At 48.0% G+C, this 16,556-nt stretch overlaps 1 protein-coding gene and 1 long non-coding RNA gene across 2 annotated transcripts in view; one reads left to right on the plus strand and one right to left on the minus strand.

Moving 5' to 3' along the window:
- LOC141059299 (uncharacterized) overlaps positions 1-16,556 on the minus strand; it is a 779,988-nt gene that overhangs the window by 314,511 nt on the left and 448,921 nt on the right. The gene's annotated exons all lie outside the window — the stretch shown is intronic.
- LOC141059298 (uncharacterized) lies at positions 944-4,299 on the plus strand. Its single transcript, XR_012222412.1, has 3 exons — positions 944-2,841; positions 2,935-3,035; positions 3,859-4,299. It is a non-coding gene; the product is annotated as an uncharacterized lncRNA (long non-coding RNA).

Raw genomic sequence — 16,556 nt, forward strand, 5'->3', positions numbered from 1 at the left:
CGCTGTCACAACACTGGCAAACCGGGGAGAAAGGAAAGGATCCATTAGTGCTCATTTGCTTCAAATGTCAGATGAAATACATGGATACTGGAAGCAAGTCCTTATGCGTGTAGTAAGTACTATAAAATTCCTGGCTGAACGAGGACTTGCTTTTAGAGGTGAAAATGAGCTTCTGAAATCAACAAGAAATGGTAACTTTTTAGGTATAATGGAGCTCATTGCAAAGTTTGATCTGTTTCTTGCCACATTAAAGAACATGGTGGAACAGGAAGAGGGAAAACAAATTATCTGTCTTCAACAATTGTTGAAGAGCTAATTCAACTAATGGGACAGCGTGCTCAGCAAGAAATCATTGCTAGAATAAAATTATCAAAATATTACTCGGTGTCTGTTGATTCTACCCCAGATGAAGCACACATAGACCAGCTAACAATTGTTATAAGATATCTTGAAGGATCTTCACCAAAGGAAAGATTCCTAACATTTCTTCCAAATTGTGGTCACACAGGATATGCTATAGCTAATGCATTGCTGCAGTTTTTACAGCAACATAAAATTGAAATACGTGACTGTCGGGGACAAGCTTATGACAATGCCGCAAACATGTGTGGAAAATATAAAGGGATGCAGACATATGTTAAAGAGAAGAACAAATTTGCAGAGCTGATGCCATGCTGTGGGCACTCCTTAAACTTGGTTGGTAAAGCAGCTGCTAATGCATGTCCTAAGGCTGTAAATTTCTTCCAATTTGTACAACAAATTTATGTTTTCTTCACTGCATCCACTCATCGCTATAAAATTTTGGCTAATTATCTAAGTCAATCTGGATCAAAGTATCTTGTTCCCAAAAATCTAAGTGACACTTGATGGGCATGCCGGGCAGATGCCACAAAAGCTTTAGTTCAAGGCTATGCAAAAATTAAAGAAGCTCTTGTGAAAATTGGATCTGACCAGGATGAAAAAGATATTGTAAAAAATGAAGCGAATGGTCTTTCAAGACAGATGTCATCACTGGAAATATCATTATTAGCTGTTTTTTGGAAGGGCATTTTAAACAGATTTAATGCCACGAATAAGGCCCTACAACATCCAAAATTATTACTTCAGTCCGCAGTGGATTCTTTGAAGAATTTTGTGGAGTCGAAAAGAGACCATTTTTTTACTATATGAGCAAGAAGCAAAACATTTGAGTGACACAGAAGAGTACTGTGAGGAGCACTCAAGACGTCATAAGAGAAATGTCCGATTAAATCCCCTGGACTATGCAAAGGAACCTGGAAGCCAGTTTTCTCCTAGTGAGAAGTTTAAGGTTGAAAGCTTTTTACCTGTTATAGATCGTATTTCTACATCTCTTCCGGATAGAATATCTTCCTATGAAGTAATTGCTGAAAGGTTTGGCATTCTTGGCAATCTTGCAGTAGCCACTCCACAACAAATCTCTTCTGCAGCCCGTAACTTAGCGAATATATATGTTGAAGATCTAGATGCAGCTTCACTTGAAAATGAATTACAACAGTTTGCATATCTTGTTAAAAATGCTACACTAGCTGAACATGAAGATTTCCCTAGAGAGCTCTGCATGTATAAAATGGTGCTAAAGGACCCTTTCAAGAGTACATTCCCAAATATTGAAATTCTTTTGAGAATGTATTTGGTCTTGATGGTAACCAATTGCAGTGGAGAGAGATCATTCTCCAAAATGAAGCTAATTAAAAACAGACTTCGCAGTACAATGGGCCAGGAACGTCTATCCCACCTTTGCTTGTTAAGCATTGAACATGACATTCTTGAAGAGCTAGACTTTTCAGATCTGATTCAAGAATTTGCTATGAAAAAATCAAGAAAAGTTCACCTCTAAGTTTCCAGTACTTTGGCCTTCCTAAATGTTCCAAAAGGTTTGTAAAACTATGCTCACATTGTGATCAAATATGATATGTACATCCTTAAAAGCTCAGATATGGTATGCGTAATGCAAATGTGCAACTGGTTGCTGTTGAGACTTGGTCTGTTATATTACTCAGTTTTTCAATACAGAAAAACACCCGTGACAAACACTAATTTTATGTTGAAAGACACCCACCCATGACCTTCTATAACTTGTTTAATAAATCAACCTTTTCCATTGCCTGTGTCAGAGACTTAATAGTCTCACTGTTCTTGCAATAATGGTGGCTTTACACAGAGAAATTTAGCTCATAATTGTTTGGAAGCGAGTGACCTTTACTGTAACAACCCCCTGCACAGCATGAGGAGGAGCAATCCGTAATCTGAGCCACCTTTACATAAGGCAAATAATTGCTAACGGGTGTTTTCAGGGATGCTCTCTAGCAATTTTCTTAACTATAATTTCCCAGTGTACCCTAAAGAATCTATTTTTGTGATCATGGTAAAACCTTATGTGCTCCGAACATGAAAAATGCCCGCCAATAGGAATCCCCCCCCCAGCAGTGGCCACAGTCTTTGACAGACAGCTAGGTCAACCGTTAAAGTTCTTGAGCAGCCTGCCGCGCATGCGCGCGGCTCTCCATATACTTGTCTGAGAAAACTGAGCACTGCTGTTAGTCTCCTCATGCAATACTGGGGGCTGGCTGAGCCATGGAGTTATGAGCCAACCCCCTGCTTCTAGACTGCTGTAGAGCAGTCAGAAGCAGGGGAGACAGCACAACCCCTTTAATCACTTTAACATAAGTAAAAACATGCATTTAACCCCTTCTTTTTTTTCAGTTCCGTTTAAGTTTAATACATTATGGGTGTTCTGTTCGTGGCATCAAATCTGTTATCATACATCTTGGATTACCTGGATATATACATCTTAAATTATACATGGAGAATAACTGTTAGGTAAGCAAAGCTGCAAAGTTCTAGTCTGCTCATATATCCATTCCATTCTAATGATGATTATTTTAACTTTTTATAATTTTCATTTCCTTATAGCATACAAGTTGTATTTTGAGGTTACTACAAGAATCATTGGATGTTTGATGGATAGAGTTCATATGATCCTTCTCAACGTACTCTATTTCATTATATGATGGGTAAGTGAAATTTTTAATTATGCAAATTGTCTCTTCAGAGAGGAAGAGGACTAGAACTCTAGTGCCACCTATTGGAGGTAGCAATCCTAAAAGTGTCTGCAAATGGAGATTCTGGCTTGGCTTTTATCCTAAGTCATGTAACTAGGCTCGTTAAAGGGTCAACATTGACTTTTAGGATTGCTACCTCCAATAGGTGGCACTAGAGTTCTAGCTCTGAAGAGACAATTTGCATAATTAGCATATTTCCCAGAGGAGCATTGCGGCTTTAAGTCTCCTCACCTCGACATGCTTAGCATGTTATTCTCCGCAAGGAGAAATGATACTTCTTGAAATTTTTAAGGCACATATAAAATTTTTTGCATTTAATGCTGGTACTAATGTTGACATTTTACTTATTCTTTGTGTTAATTTTCCCCTGGAGCTCTGCAATCTGATGACAGACATGTGTTGGATACAGAGATTTGACAGGGGGAGTGGTAAAACTTAGTTGTCAATTTATTCACGACTTTCTAAGAGGTATTACAGAAAAAGTACAATTCAGAGTTATGGGAAAAGATGCTTTGAAATTGTTATATTATGTGGAAAGCAAGAGAGCCAGACAAAATCATACATCATTGTGGGAAAAAATACAGTAAAGCTTGTAATGTATACATTTATTTATGCTTTTATCTGTACACACTTTTATATAAAGCATGTTTTCGATCGCTAACACCTCCCCCTTGTACTTGGAGATGCTCACAGGCACATTAAGACAGGTGATATATCCTCCTTCAGCCAACAGACCTGTATTCAAAGAATGCTTCTTTTTCTTCTCTTACTATAGGAGAGCAAGCCACTACTCCGGAGATAATACAATAGAGAGCATATTGTTATACAGTAGTTAGCAACAATTGCTGCCGGTGAAAACTTTCCCTTTCTGCATTTTTATTATTCCTTGGCTGTCTTAATATTGGGTTCAATAAAAAAAAATGTGAGTAACTCTTTCTGTCTATAATTGGACTGCTTTGAGTTATCCTGGACTGTATCTCTATTGTAGTACTGTAAATCTGAATGTGGCAGAACAAGAGGATAAGATTAGATTGTACATCTAAGTGCTACAGTTCGCGCTCTACTGTTATGGCTAAAATGTTAATGATATGGGGGCCCCCACCAGATTTTCTGCCCAGGGGCCCCCACCAACCTTAATCCGGCCCTGCCACTGAGTAAGTCCAAAGGATGAAGTAAGGGACAGGAGTTTGGAGGCTGCTGACTGAAGGGCTTCAGTGGGGATGTTGAAGTCACCCATGATGATAGTGAGGGTGTCAGTTGAAAGAAAATGAAGAAGCCAGGTAGAGAATTGGTCAATGAAGGCAGTGGTCGGGCCTGGAGGTCGGTATATGATGGCCACTTGGAGGTTGGAGGGAGAGTGGATGCGGACAGAGTGGACTTCAAAAGAGGGGAGGATTAGGGAGAGAAGAGGTGGGATTGGGTTGAAGGTGCAGTTGAAAGAAAGAAGACCCACTCCTCCACCGTGTCTGTTGCCAGGGCGAGGAGTGTGGGGAAAGGTACTGTCACACTTAGCGATGTACCAGCGATCCCGACCAGCGATATGACGCGGTCAGGATCGCTGGTACATCGCTAAGTGGTCGCTAGTGAGCTGCCACATAGGCAGATCTCACTAGCGACATCGCTGGGGACGGGGATCGCTACTTACCTGTCACACCAGGCGATCCTGCGTCCTCCCGCCCGGCTCCACGCGTCGCTCGTCCTCACAGCAGGAAGCGCCACAGGAAGCTGACGACGAGAAACAGTCCTGAACGTTCTCGCGCGATCAGCGATAAGCAGCGCGGGAGCCGGTCGCTGGTAAGTATCAGACACAGAGATATCGCTAGCAATATCGCTATAACGTCACTAGTTATAGCGATATTGCTAGCGATATCTCTTAGTGTGACATGCCCTTAAAGCGGAGGCCGCCATAACACAGCACGGCAGGGGAGGCGGTGTCAGAGGGTGTCAGCCATGTTTCTGTGAGGCCGAGCAAGATTGTGAGAGAGAAAGAGGTCATGAATCACATGGAGCTTATTGCAGATGGAGCGGGCATTCCGAGAGAGGGAGCAGGGGGTTGGGTGTCAATGGCACAGGTTTTAAGTTGGAAAGATTGCAGTAGTTCTTATTAGATAGGGAGAGGTAGGAAGGGGAAGTAATGGGGGGTATGAGCTGTGGGGGTCCAGGATTTGGAGATATGTTGGCTGCAGTGAGGAGAAGCAGAGAAAGGGAGAGTAGATGGGAAAAGGAGAGTGGGCAGCTTGTTTTATGTTTCATTCGGACAGATTTGAGGTTGAGGAGCAGTTCAGCAGAGGAGGTCAGGTGGGAAGGAAATAGGGAAGGGGAGATGATTATTTGGTTAGAGGGTGCTGGGGTTTGGGGATAGCAAAGAAGAGTGAGGACTAAATGAGTAAACACTGTAAGGGCATATGTAAACATGGTGAAGAAATAAGATAGGTTAAAAGAAAAGCTAAGTCCAAATAATAATAAGAAGGGCTTACTCAGCAGACATAACCAAAAGAGACATGTACATAGTGTGGGGTCCTGACTCCTGCCGAGACTAACTGCCGTAGTAATAACTGCATCTTCACGATACTTTTGCTGCAGGGAGACACGTGCTCCCCTAGGCGGCATCTGAATATATAGGACTGAGTAGAGGATCAGGTGAGAGGGATTGTGGGAACTGATTTGAAATAAATTACCAATTGCCTAGCACACCAGGGGATGTTAGACAATCAAAGGCACAGGGCCTGGCTACATCCATATGCTAGTAAGGGTACCGTTACACCTAGCGACTCACCAGTGATCCCGACCAGCGATATGACGCGGTCAGGATCGCTGGTGAATCGCTAGGTGGTCGCTAGTGAGCTGCCACACAGGCAGATCTCACCAGCGACATCGCAGGGGACGGGGATCGCTACTTACCTGTCAGACGCGGCGATCCTGCGTCCTCCCGCCCGGCTCCACGCGTCGCTCGTCTTCACAGCAGGAAGCGCCCGACGAGGAATGGTCCAGCAGCTTCTCGCGCGATCAGCGATAACCAGCAGGGGAGCCGGTCGGAGGTAAGTATCACATGCAGCGATATCGCTAGTAATATCGCTGCTACGTCACAAAATCGGTGACTTTACAGCGATATTGCTAGCGATATCGCAGTGTGTAACGGGGGCTTAGCACCTTACACCTGATAACATCTCTACTGGCCCCAACATGGCTATACAGCAGTAAGTATTGAGTTCAATGCAACAAATGAATTTAGCAAACATTCAGTAGGCACTGTTATATACCATTAAATGAAAGGTTGCACTAGATGACAGCAAACAGGGATTGTAGCAGGAGCAGAGATTGTACCATTAAATGAAAGGTTGCACTAGATGACAGCAAACAGGGATTGTAGCAGTAGGAGGAGCAGAGATTGTACCATTAAATGAAAGGTTGCACTAGATGACAGCAAACAGGGATAGTAGCAGGAGCAGAGATTGTACCTGTGTGAAGAAAGGAGAGGAGCTTGATGTTAATTATCGGCCGTAGTAATAACTGCATCTTCACGATACTTTAGCTGCAGTGATACTTATGCTGCAGGGAGACACGTGCCTGACCCACACACATGCCCCCCTAGGCGGCATCCCTACCGACTCTCTGAATAATGGTTGGTGGAAACCTGGAGTTTAAAATTTCAAGGACTGTAGATTCTCGCCTCCAACGTCGTTCCTTACAATACTTGTTGCATTGGAGGGGTTATGGTCCAGAGGAAAGGATGTGGGTTTCTCCATCAGAGGTGACCGTCCACAGGCTGGTTCGTTCGTTCCACATCTCTTATCCTGAGAAACCTGGTCTTGAGTGTCCGGAGGCTACTTGTAGAAGGAGGGATACGTCACGGATGTGTCAGAGGCTGCAGACCGTTGCACTGCATCTTTCTGCACAAGGTCTCAGCAGGTTGCTTTGCTGACTATTATCCACTTCCCATGGCTGATGGTGTCACCTGGATCTGGGTGTTTATAAGTCCCAGCTTCCTGTTGGGAGTTGCAGGTGTTATTTCTATTCCTCCCTTGTGAAGGTTTGGAGCTACAGCAGTCGGCTACCTTTTTTTCTGGTGTCTGGAGGATGTCTGGTGTTATCTCTCTGAGTCTGCTATAGGCCCTGTCACACTAAGCGATATTGCTAGCAATATCGCTGTAACGTCACTGGTTTTGTGACGCAGCAGCAGCGATATCGCTATGTGTGATACTCACCGCCGATCGCTCCCCCGCTGGTCATCGCTGATCGCGCGAGAACGGCTTGGACCGTTTCTCGTCGTCAGCTACCTGCTGGGTGCCGACGAGCGACGTGTGGACGCGGGCTGGAGGACGTCAGGATCGCCTCGTCTGACAGGTAAGTCAGACGACTCCCGACCGCTGCTATGTCGCTGGTGAGATCTGCCTGTGTGGCAGCTCACTAGCCACCACTTAGCGATGCACCAGCGATCAGGACAGCGACGCAGAGCGCGTGGCGTCGCTGTGTTCGTTAGTTACCAGCGCGCTGATACAGGGAGCTGGTAACTAGGGTGCACATCGGGTTTCTAAGGGACGCACATCCCTTGGATACCCGATGTGTACGTTAGTTACCAGCTGATCGCTGGTCTCCCGCCTGTCACACGCAGCGATGGAAGAAATGTCCAGAGGTTTCCAAGAGCGATCAGCGATACCGGCAGGGGGGCCGGTCGCTGATCGCTGTCACACACAGCCATCTCGCTGGTGAGATCACTGTTGTGTCACAAAACTTGTGAATCAGCAGACGCTATGTGTGATGGGGCCTTTAGCCGGACTCTGGAAGGGGTTAAATAAATGAGATTTCGGCATTTTCGCTCCTGGTTTGGAGGCGATAGCACAAACATATGCCGCCATATAGTAGCCGTCCGGTAACTGGTGATAATTCCCTCATGTGTGGGGTCTATTTGTCTCCAGAGAAATCACACGTTACATTCCACACAGAACACTGTGCAGAAAAGGCGGCGCGGGGTAATTGTGCCAGTAGTGAGGGGGAATAATGGCGGGAAGGTCACTGACTGAGGAGAAGTCTCCATGTAGCGTCTGCACTCCGGAGATCATGTGACCCCTGACTCCTCCCCTCCTGTGACCTCATCACAGGTCCTGTGCACACATAGCAGCCATATATGTGGAGTGCGGCTCTGCGGGTGGAGGTAAGTGCTGGAGGCTCCATTATTCTCTATGTGGAGTGTGGCTCTGCGGGTGGAGGTCAGTGCTGGAGGCTCCATTATTCTCTATGTGGAGTGCGGCTCTGCGGGTGGAGGTCGGTGCTGGAGGCTCCATTATTCTCTATGTGGAGTGCGGCTCTGCGGGTGGAGGTCGGTGCTGGAGGCTCCATTATTCTCTATGTGGAGTGCGGCTCTGCGGGTGGAGGTAAGTGCTGGAGGCTCCATTATTCTCTATGTGGAGTGTGGCTCTGCGGGTGGAGGTCAGTGCTGGAGGCTCCATTATTCTCTATGTGGAGTGCGGCTCTGCGGGTGGAGGTCGGTGCTGGAGGCTCCATTATTCTCTATGTGGAGTGCGGCTCTGCGGGTGGAGGTCGGTGCTGGAGGCTCCATTATTCTCTATGTGGAGTGCGGCTCTGCGGGTGGAGGTCGGTGCTGGAGGCTCCATTATTCTCTATGTGGAGTGCGGCTCTGCGGGTGGAGGTCGGTGCTGGAGGCTCCATTATTCTCTCTGTGGAGTGCGGCTCTGCGGGTGGAGGTCGGTGCTGGAGGCTCCATTATTCTCTATGTGGAGTGCGGCTCTGCGGGTGGAGGTCGGTGCCGGAGGCTCCATTATTCTCTATGTGGAGTGTGGCTCTGCGGGTGGAGGTCGGTGCTGGAGGCTCCATTATTCTCTATGTGGAGTGCGGCTCTGCGGGTGGAGGTCGGTGCCGGAGGCTCCATTATTCTCTATGTGGAGTGCGGCTCTGCGGGTGGAGGTCGGTGCTGGAGGCTCCATTATTCTCTATGTGGAGTGCGGCTCTGCGGGTGGAGGTCGGTGCCGGAGGCTCCATTATTCTCTATGTGGAGTGTGGCTCTGCGGGTGGAGGTTGGTGCTGGAGGCTCCATTATTCTCTATGTGGAGTGCGGCTCTGCGGGTGGAGGTTGGTGCCGGAGGCTCCATTATTCTCTATGTGGAGGTCGGTGCTGGAGGCTCCATTATTCTCTATGTGGGGTGCAGCTCTGCGGGTGGAGGTCGGTGCTGGAGGCTCCATTATTCTCTATGTGGAGTGCGGCTCTGCGGGTGGAGGTTGGTGCTGGAGGCTCCATTATTCTCTATGTGGAGTGCGGCTCTGCGGGTGGAGGTCGATGCTGGAGGCTCCATTATTCTCTCTGTGGAGTGCGGCTCTGCGGGTGGAGGTCGGTGCCGGAGGCTCCATTATTCTCTATGTGGAGTGCGGGTGGAGGTAAGTGCTGGAGGCTCCATTATTCTCTATGTGGAGTGCGGCTCTGCGGGTGGAGGTCGGTGCCGGAGGCTCCATTATTCTCTATGTGGAGTGCGGCTCTGCGGGTGGAGGTCGGTGCCGGAGGCCCCATTATTCTCTATATGGAGTGCGGCTCTGTGGGTGGAGGTCGGTGCCGGAGGCCCCATTATTCTCTATATGGAGTGCGGCTCTGCGGGTGGAGGTCGGTGCTGGAGGCTCCATTATTCTCTCTGTGGAGTGCGGCTCTGCGGGTGGAGGTCGGTGCCGGAGGCTCCATTATTCTCTATGTGGAGTGCGGCTCTGCGGATGGAGGTCGGTGCTGGAGGCTCCATTATTCTCTATGTGGAGTGCGGCTCTGCGGGTGGAGGTCGTTGCTGGAGGCTCCATTATTCTCTATGTGGGGTGCAGCTCTGCGGGTGGAGGTCGGTGTCGGAGGCTCCATTATTCTCTATGTGGAGTGTGGCTCTGCGGATGGAGGTCGGTGCCGGAGGCTCCATTATTCTCTATGTGGAGTGCGGCTCTGCGGGTGGAGGTAAGTGCCGGAGGCTCCATTATTCTCTATGTGGAGTGCGGCTCTGCGGGTGGAGGTAAGTGCCGGAGGCTCCATTATTCTCTATGTGGAGTGCGGCTCTGCGGGTGGAGGTCGGTGCCTCCATTATTCTCTATGTGAAGTGCGGCTCTGTGGGTGGAGGTCGGTGCCGGAGGCTCCATTATTCTCTATGTGGAGGTCGGTGCTGGAGGCTCCATTAATCTCTATGTGGGGTGCAGCTCTGCGGGTGGAGGTCGGTGCTGGAGGCTCCATTATTCTCTATGTGGAGTGCGGCTCTGCGGGTGGAGGTCGGTGCCGGAGGCTCCATTATTCTCTATGTGGAGTGTGGCTCTGCGGGTGGAGGTTGGTGCTGGAGGCTCCATTATTCTCTATGTGGAGTGCGGCTCTGTGGGTGGAGGTCGGTGCCGGAGGCTCCATTATTCTCTATGTGGAGGTCGGTGCTGGAGGCTCCATTATTCTCTATGTGGAGTGCGGCTCTGCGGGTGGAGGTCGGTGCTGGAGGCCCCATTATTCTCTATGTGGAGTGCGGCTCTGTGGGTGGAGGTAAGTGCTGGAGGCTCCATTATTCTCTATGTGGAGTGCGGCTCTGCGGGTGGAGGTCGGTGCTGGAGGCTCCATTATTCTCTATGTGGAGTGCGGCTCTGCGGGTGGAGGTCGGTGCCGGAGGCCCCATTATTCTCTATATGGAGTGCGGCTCTGTGGGTGGAGGTCGGTGCTGGAGGCCCCATTATTCTCTATGTGGAGTGCGGCTCTGCGGGTGGAGGTCGGTGCTGGAGGCTCCATTATTCTCTCTGTGGAGTGCGGCTCTGCGGGTGGAGGTCGGTGCCGGAGGCTCCATTATTCTCTATGTGGAGTGCGGCTCTGCGGATGGAGGTCGGTGCTGGAGGCTCCATTATTCTCTATGTGGAGTGCGGCTCTGCGGGTGGAGGTCGTTGCTGGAGGCTCCATTATTCTCTATGTGGGGTGCAGCTCTGCGGGTGGAGGTCGGTGTCAGAGGCTCCATTATTCTCTATGTGGAGTGTGGCTCTGCGGATGGAGGTCGGTGCCGGAGGCTCCATTATTCTCTATGTGGAGGTCGGTGCTGGAGGCTCCATTAATCTCTATGTGGGGTGCAGCTCTGCGGGTGGAGGTCGGTGCTGGAGGCTCCATTAATCTCTATGTGGAGTGCGGCTCTGCGGGTGGAGGGAAGTGCTGGAGGCCCCATTATTCTCTATGTGGAGTGCGGCTCTGCGGGTGGAGGTTGGTGCCGGAGGCTCCATTATTCTCTATGTGAAGTGCGACTCTGCGGGTGGAGGTTGGTGCTGGAGGCTCCATTATTCTCTATGTGGAGTGCGGCTCTGCGGGTGGAGGTCGGTGCTGGAGGCTCCATTATTCTCTATGTGGGGTGCGGCTCTGCGGGTGGAGGTCGGTGCTGGAGGCCCCATTATTCTCTATGTGGAGTGCGGCTCTGCGGGTGGAGGTCGGTGCCGGAGGCTCCATTATTCTCTATGTGGAGTGCGGCTCTGCGGGTGGAGGTCGGTGCTGGAGGCTCCATTATTCTCTATGTGGAGTGCGGCTCTGCGGGTGGAGGTCGGTGCTGGAGGCTCCATTATTCTCTATGTGGGGTGCGACTCTGCGGGTGGAGGTTGGTGCTGGAGGCTCCATTATTCTCTATGTGGAGTGCGGCTCTGCGGGTGGAGGTCGGTGCTGGAGGCTCCATTATTCTCTATGTGGAGTGCGGCTCTGCGGGTGGAGGTCGGTGCTGGAGGCTCCATTATTCTCTATGTGGGGTGCGGCTCTGCGGGTGGAGGTCGGTGCTGGAGGCCCCATTATTCTCTATGTGGAGTGCTGCTCTGCGGGTGGAGGTCGGTGCCGGAGGCTCCATTATTCTCTGTGGAGTGCGGCTCTGCGGGTGGAGGTCAGTGCCGGAGGCTCCATTATTCTCTATGTGGAGTGCGGCTCTGTGGGTGGAGGTAAGTGCTGGAGGCTCCATTATTCTCTATGTGGAGTGCGGCTCTGCGGGTGGAGGTCGGTGCCGGAGGCTCCATTATTCTCTATGTGGAGGTCGGTGCTGGAGGCTCCATTATTCTCTATGTGGAGTGCGGCTCTGCGGGTGGAGGTCAGTGCTGGAGGCTCCATTATTCTCTGTGGAGTGCGGCTCTGCGGGTGGAGGTCGGTGCCGGAGGCTCCATTATTCTCTATGTGGAGTGCGGCTCTGCGGGTAGAGGTCGGTGCTGGAGGCTCCATTATTCTCTATGTGGAGTGCGGCTCTGTGGGTGGAGGTCAGTGCTGGAGATTCCCTAATACTGGGCTGGGGGACATTAACCCCTTCAGCACTGACACTCTTAGTGTTTTGTTTCCACTTTATAAGAATCATTGTGTTTTTGTTCTGTTTCCTGTAATATATACATACGACCCACCTATGGAAGACAGGAAGGGAGGAAACAGATTGTTCTCATAGTACAGGGCCCCTTTCTTGGCCACACACAGTGTAACGCCCCCATTTTGCCCCTGTAAGCAAGTTCTGCAGACACCCACTGCCTCGGGCACGTTACCATGGCCGGTACCTCTGATTCTTCCCCGGCACCTTGTTCCTTTGCTTGGTGCAAAATCTGTTCTGCCTTTGGGGATATGGCCTTTATAATATTAGGAAACTGCGTCATCAAGATCACTTGACCTGGTGTACCATCTAGACTCTTTCTTTCTGAAACTCTCCCTCTTCTCATTGATTCCGCAGTGTCCCATCTGCACAGCATATGGCAGTCTTTTGTGTACAAATGCTGCACATATGATGCCCCTCACACAGTATAATGTTTCCACAGTACTGGCATCTCACACAAAAGATATTTCCACACTACAACCATCCCACCACACACAGTATAATGTTCCCACAGTACCACTATCCCACCACACACAGTGTAATGTTTCCATCCACCTCACTGACTACCTCTGACCACCGAGAATGAATTAATAAATATTCAGCCTCATTCTTGGTGCAGATGGTAATGACCCCAGGATCCATGAGATATTTACCATATGATAGTTGGATAGGCAGAGTGTATCATCCATAACGGTAGCCCACTTGGTCACTATGATGCCGATGAATTGAGAGGGCTCGTGGGTTTGGTATTGGTCACCCTCTCCTTCCCATCATCACAATTTCAGAGATATCCACATTCCCATGATGGAGATACCATTGAATAGAACAGTGAATGATGGAGCAGAAAGCTCCTGATCTGCCATTAAGCCTTCGTTCGTCTGTGAGTCTGAGACTCCGTGCACTGCAGGCACAATGACGTCACAACATCAGGAATTGTGGGGGCAGCATATTAAGAGACCTGCTTTTGGGCTCTCATACTGAGTGTATGGCTGGCATGGGCCATTATCCTGATAATCCTGAATATGGGGGCTGTGGTGGACTATAAATGTCTCCATACTGAGTGGGATCCTTATTTTCTGTAGCAGGTTGTGGTGGCCATAATACTGTGTGGGGTCTGTGGAGGCCATCATACTGCATGGAAGACCTTATTCTGACCTACATGAGCACTTAGAAAAATTTCCTTGTGTTGTAGCTGTTTTTGTTCTGACCCAAAGTCAGATATGGCGGATTACCAGTGAGGCTGAATTAAGAGATTAGGCCCTCAGATAACGAGTGCTTGGAGAAAAGCATGCACACTGGTTGTGAGCAAGTCACGTTTTCTATTTTATTCACACAAGAAGCAGTATTTTATACCCTTTACAGCAATGTAACTCATGTAGCCCTCCGTTACCCAGGTTATGATGACTTTTATTTGCCACTAGATGAAGAGCACAGCGTTGCCCGGGCATAGTAAAAAACTGTGGTTAGTTATGACAAATTATAATGCTTATACGGCACATAAATTGTCGCTGTATGTCATCTCCTCCTGTATATAATGTATACCTGTATGTCATCTCCAGGTTCCCTCCCGTCTGTACACCGTGGAGGCGCAGTGTCCCTGCAGCACAGAGCAATTCATTGCGGCGACTCCTCCCCCTGAGTGTAATACTATGTAGTTAGAAATTGTAAAGAAGGACTAATTTAGAGTGGCATTAGTTCTAGATGTATAAAAAAAAGTTTAAAGCCAACCAGGCATTGTCAGATTGGCGCTGTTACACAGATTAAAATGATACTTGGGTTGGAGAAATCCATCTTGTGTTTTTTTTGTTTTTGTTTTTTTTTAAATCTGTTTGAATTTTTAAGTTAATGAGATGCAGTCTGTGTCAGAGGGTGGTGTGTGACGGCACGGAAATAAATTGTTATTTCCAGCTTTACAGAAGGATGAAAACACCATAGAAATAATAAGAACAATAGGCCTCAGATACCACAACTGTCTGCAAGGAAAACTGTTTCTCATATATATACAGTGGGGAAAAAAAGTCTTTAGTCAGTCAGCAATAGTGCAAGTTCCACCACTTAAAAAGATGAGAGGCATCTGTAATTTACATCATAGGTAGACCTCAACTATGGGAGACAAACTGAGAAAAAAAAATCCTGAAAATCACATTGTCTGTTTTTTTTTCATTTTATTTGCATATTATGGTGGAAAATAAGTATTTGGTCAGTAACAAGCAATCAAGATTTCTGGCTCTCACAGACCTGTAACTTCTTCTTTAAGAGTCTCCTCTTTCCTCCACTCATTACCTGTAGTAATGGCACCTGTTTAAACTTGTTATCAGTATAAAAAGACACCTGTGCACACTCTCAAACAGTCTGACTCCAAACTCCACTATGGTGAAGACCAAAGAGCTGTCAAAGGACACCAGAAACAAAATTGTAGCCCTGCACCAGGCTGGGAAGACTGAATCTGCAATAGCCAACCAGCTTGGAGTGAAGAAATCAACTGTGGGAGCAATAATTAGAAAATGGAAGACATACAAGACCACTGATAATCTCCCTCGATCTGGTGCTCCACGCAAAATCCCACCCCGTGGGGTCAGAATGATCACAAGAACGGTGAGCAAAAATCCCAGAACCACGCGGGGGGACCTAGTGAATGAACTGCAGAGAGCTGGGACCAATGTAACAAGGCCTACCATAAGTAACACACTACGCCACCATGGACTCAGATCCTGCAGTGCCAGACGTGTCCCACTGCTTAAGCCTGTACATGTCCGGGCCCGTCTGAAGTTTGCTAGAGAGCATTTGGATGATCCAGAGGAGTTTTGGGAGAATGTCCTATGGTCTGATGAAACCAAACTGGAACTGTTTGGTAGAAACACAACTTGTCGTGTTTGGAGGAAAAAGAATACTGAGTTGCATCCATCAAACACCATACCTACTGTAAAGCATGGTGGTGGAAACATCATGCTTTGGGGCTGTTTCTCTGCAAAGGGGCCAGGACGACTGATCCGGGTACATGAAAGAATGAATGGGGCCATGTATCGTGAGATTTTGAGTGCAAACCTCCTTCCATCAGCAAGGGCATTGAAGATGAAACGTGGCTGGGTCTTTCAAAATGACAATGATCCAAAGCACACCGCCAGGGCAACGAAGGAGTGGCTTCGTAAGAAGCATTTTAAGGTCCTGGAGTGGCCTAGCCAGTCTCCAGATCTCAACCCTATAGAAAACCTTTGGAGGGAGTTGAAAGTCCGTGTTGCCAAGCGAAAAGCCAAAAACATCACTGCTCTAGAGGAGATCTGCATGGAGGAATGGGCCAACATACCAACAACAGTGTGTGGCAACCTTGTGAAGACTTACAGAAAACGTTTGACCTCTGTCATTGCCAACAAAGGATATATCACAAAGTATTGAGATGAAATTTTGTTTCTGACCAAATACTTATTTTCCACCATAATATGCAAATAAAATGAAAAAAAAAACAGACAATGTGATTTTCAGGATTTTTTTTTCTCAGTTTGTCTCCCATAGTTGAGGTCTACCTATGATGTAAATTACAGACGCCTCTCATCTTTTTAAGTGGTGGAACTTGCACTATTGCTGACTGACTAAATACTTTTTTTCCCCACTGTATATATATATATATATATATATATATATATATATCTCTTCCTTCTCGCCCCCACTGAGGGTGGGCTTTGTTGTCCTTTCTCATTCTCGGGTCCTCTACCAGAGGCCTGGGAGTTTGAGGGTTTTGCGCAGCACCTTAGTTGTTCCCAGTATTGTGCATTTCTGGACAGAGAGCTCAGATGTTGCTCCTGGGATCTGTTGTAGCCATTCTTCCAACTTAGGGGTCACTTCTCCAAGTGCTCCTATCACCACTGGAATCACTGTTGCCTTCACGTTCCACATCTTCTCCAGTTCTCCTTTGAGGCCCTGGTATTTCTCCAGCTTCTCATATTCCTTCTTTCTGATGTTGCTGTCACTTGGCACTGCCACATCTATTAACATTGCTCTCCTCTGATCCTTGTCTACTATAACAATGTCTGGTTGGTTAGCCAACATCTGCTTATCCGTCTGGATCTTTAAAGGGAATCTGTCACCCCATTTTGGATCTTTAAAGGGAATCTGTCACCCCATTTTTCGAGTATCAGCTGCCAGCACCGCCATCAGTGGC

The sequence above is a fragment of the Dendrobates tinctorius genome, unplaced genomic scaffold (genome assembly GCF_039654945.1).
Source record: "Dendrobates tinctorius isolate UK_male_01 unplaced genomic scaffold, ASM3965494v1 ptg000226l, whole genome shotgun sequence".
In the NCBI taxonomy this organism is placed as follows: domain Eukaryota; kingdom Metazoa; phylum Chordata; class Amphibia; order Anura; family Dendrobatidae; genus Dendrobates; species Dendrobates tinctorius.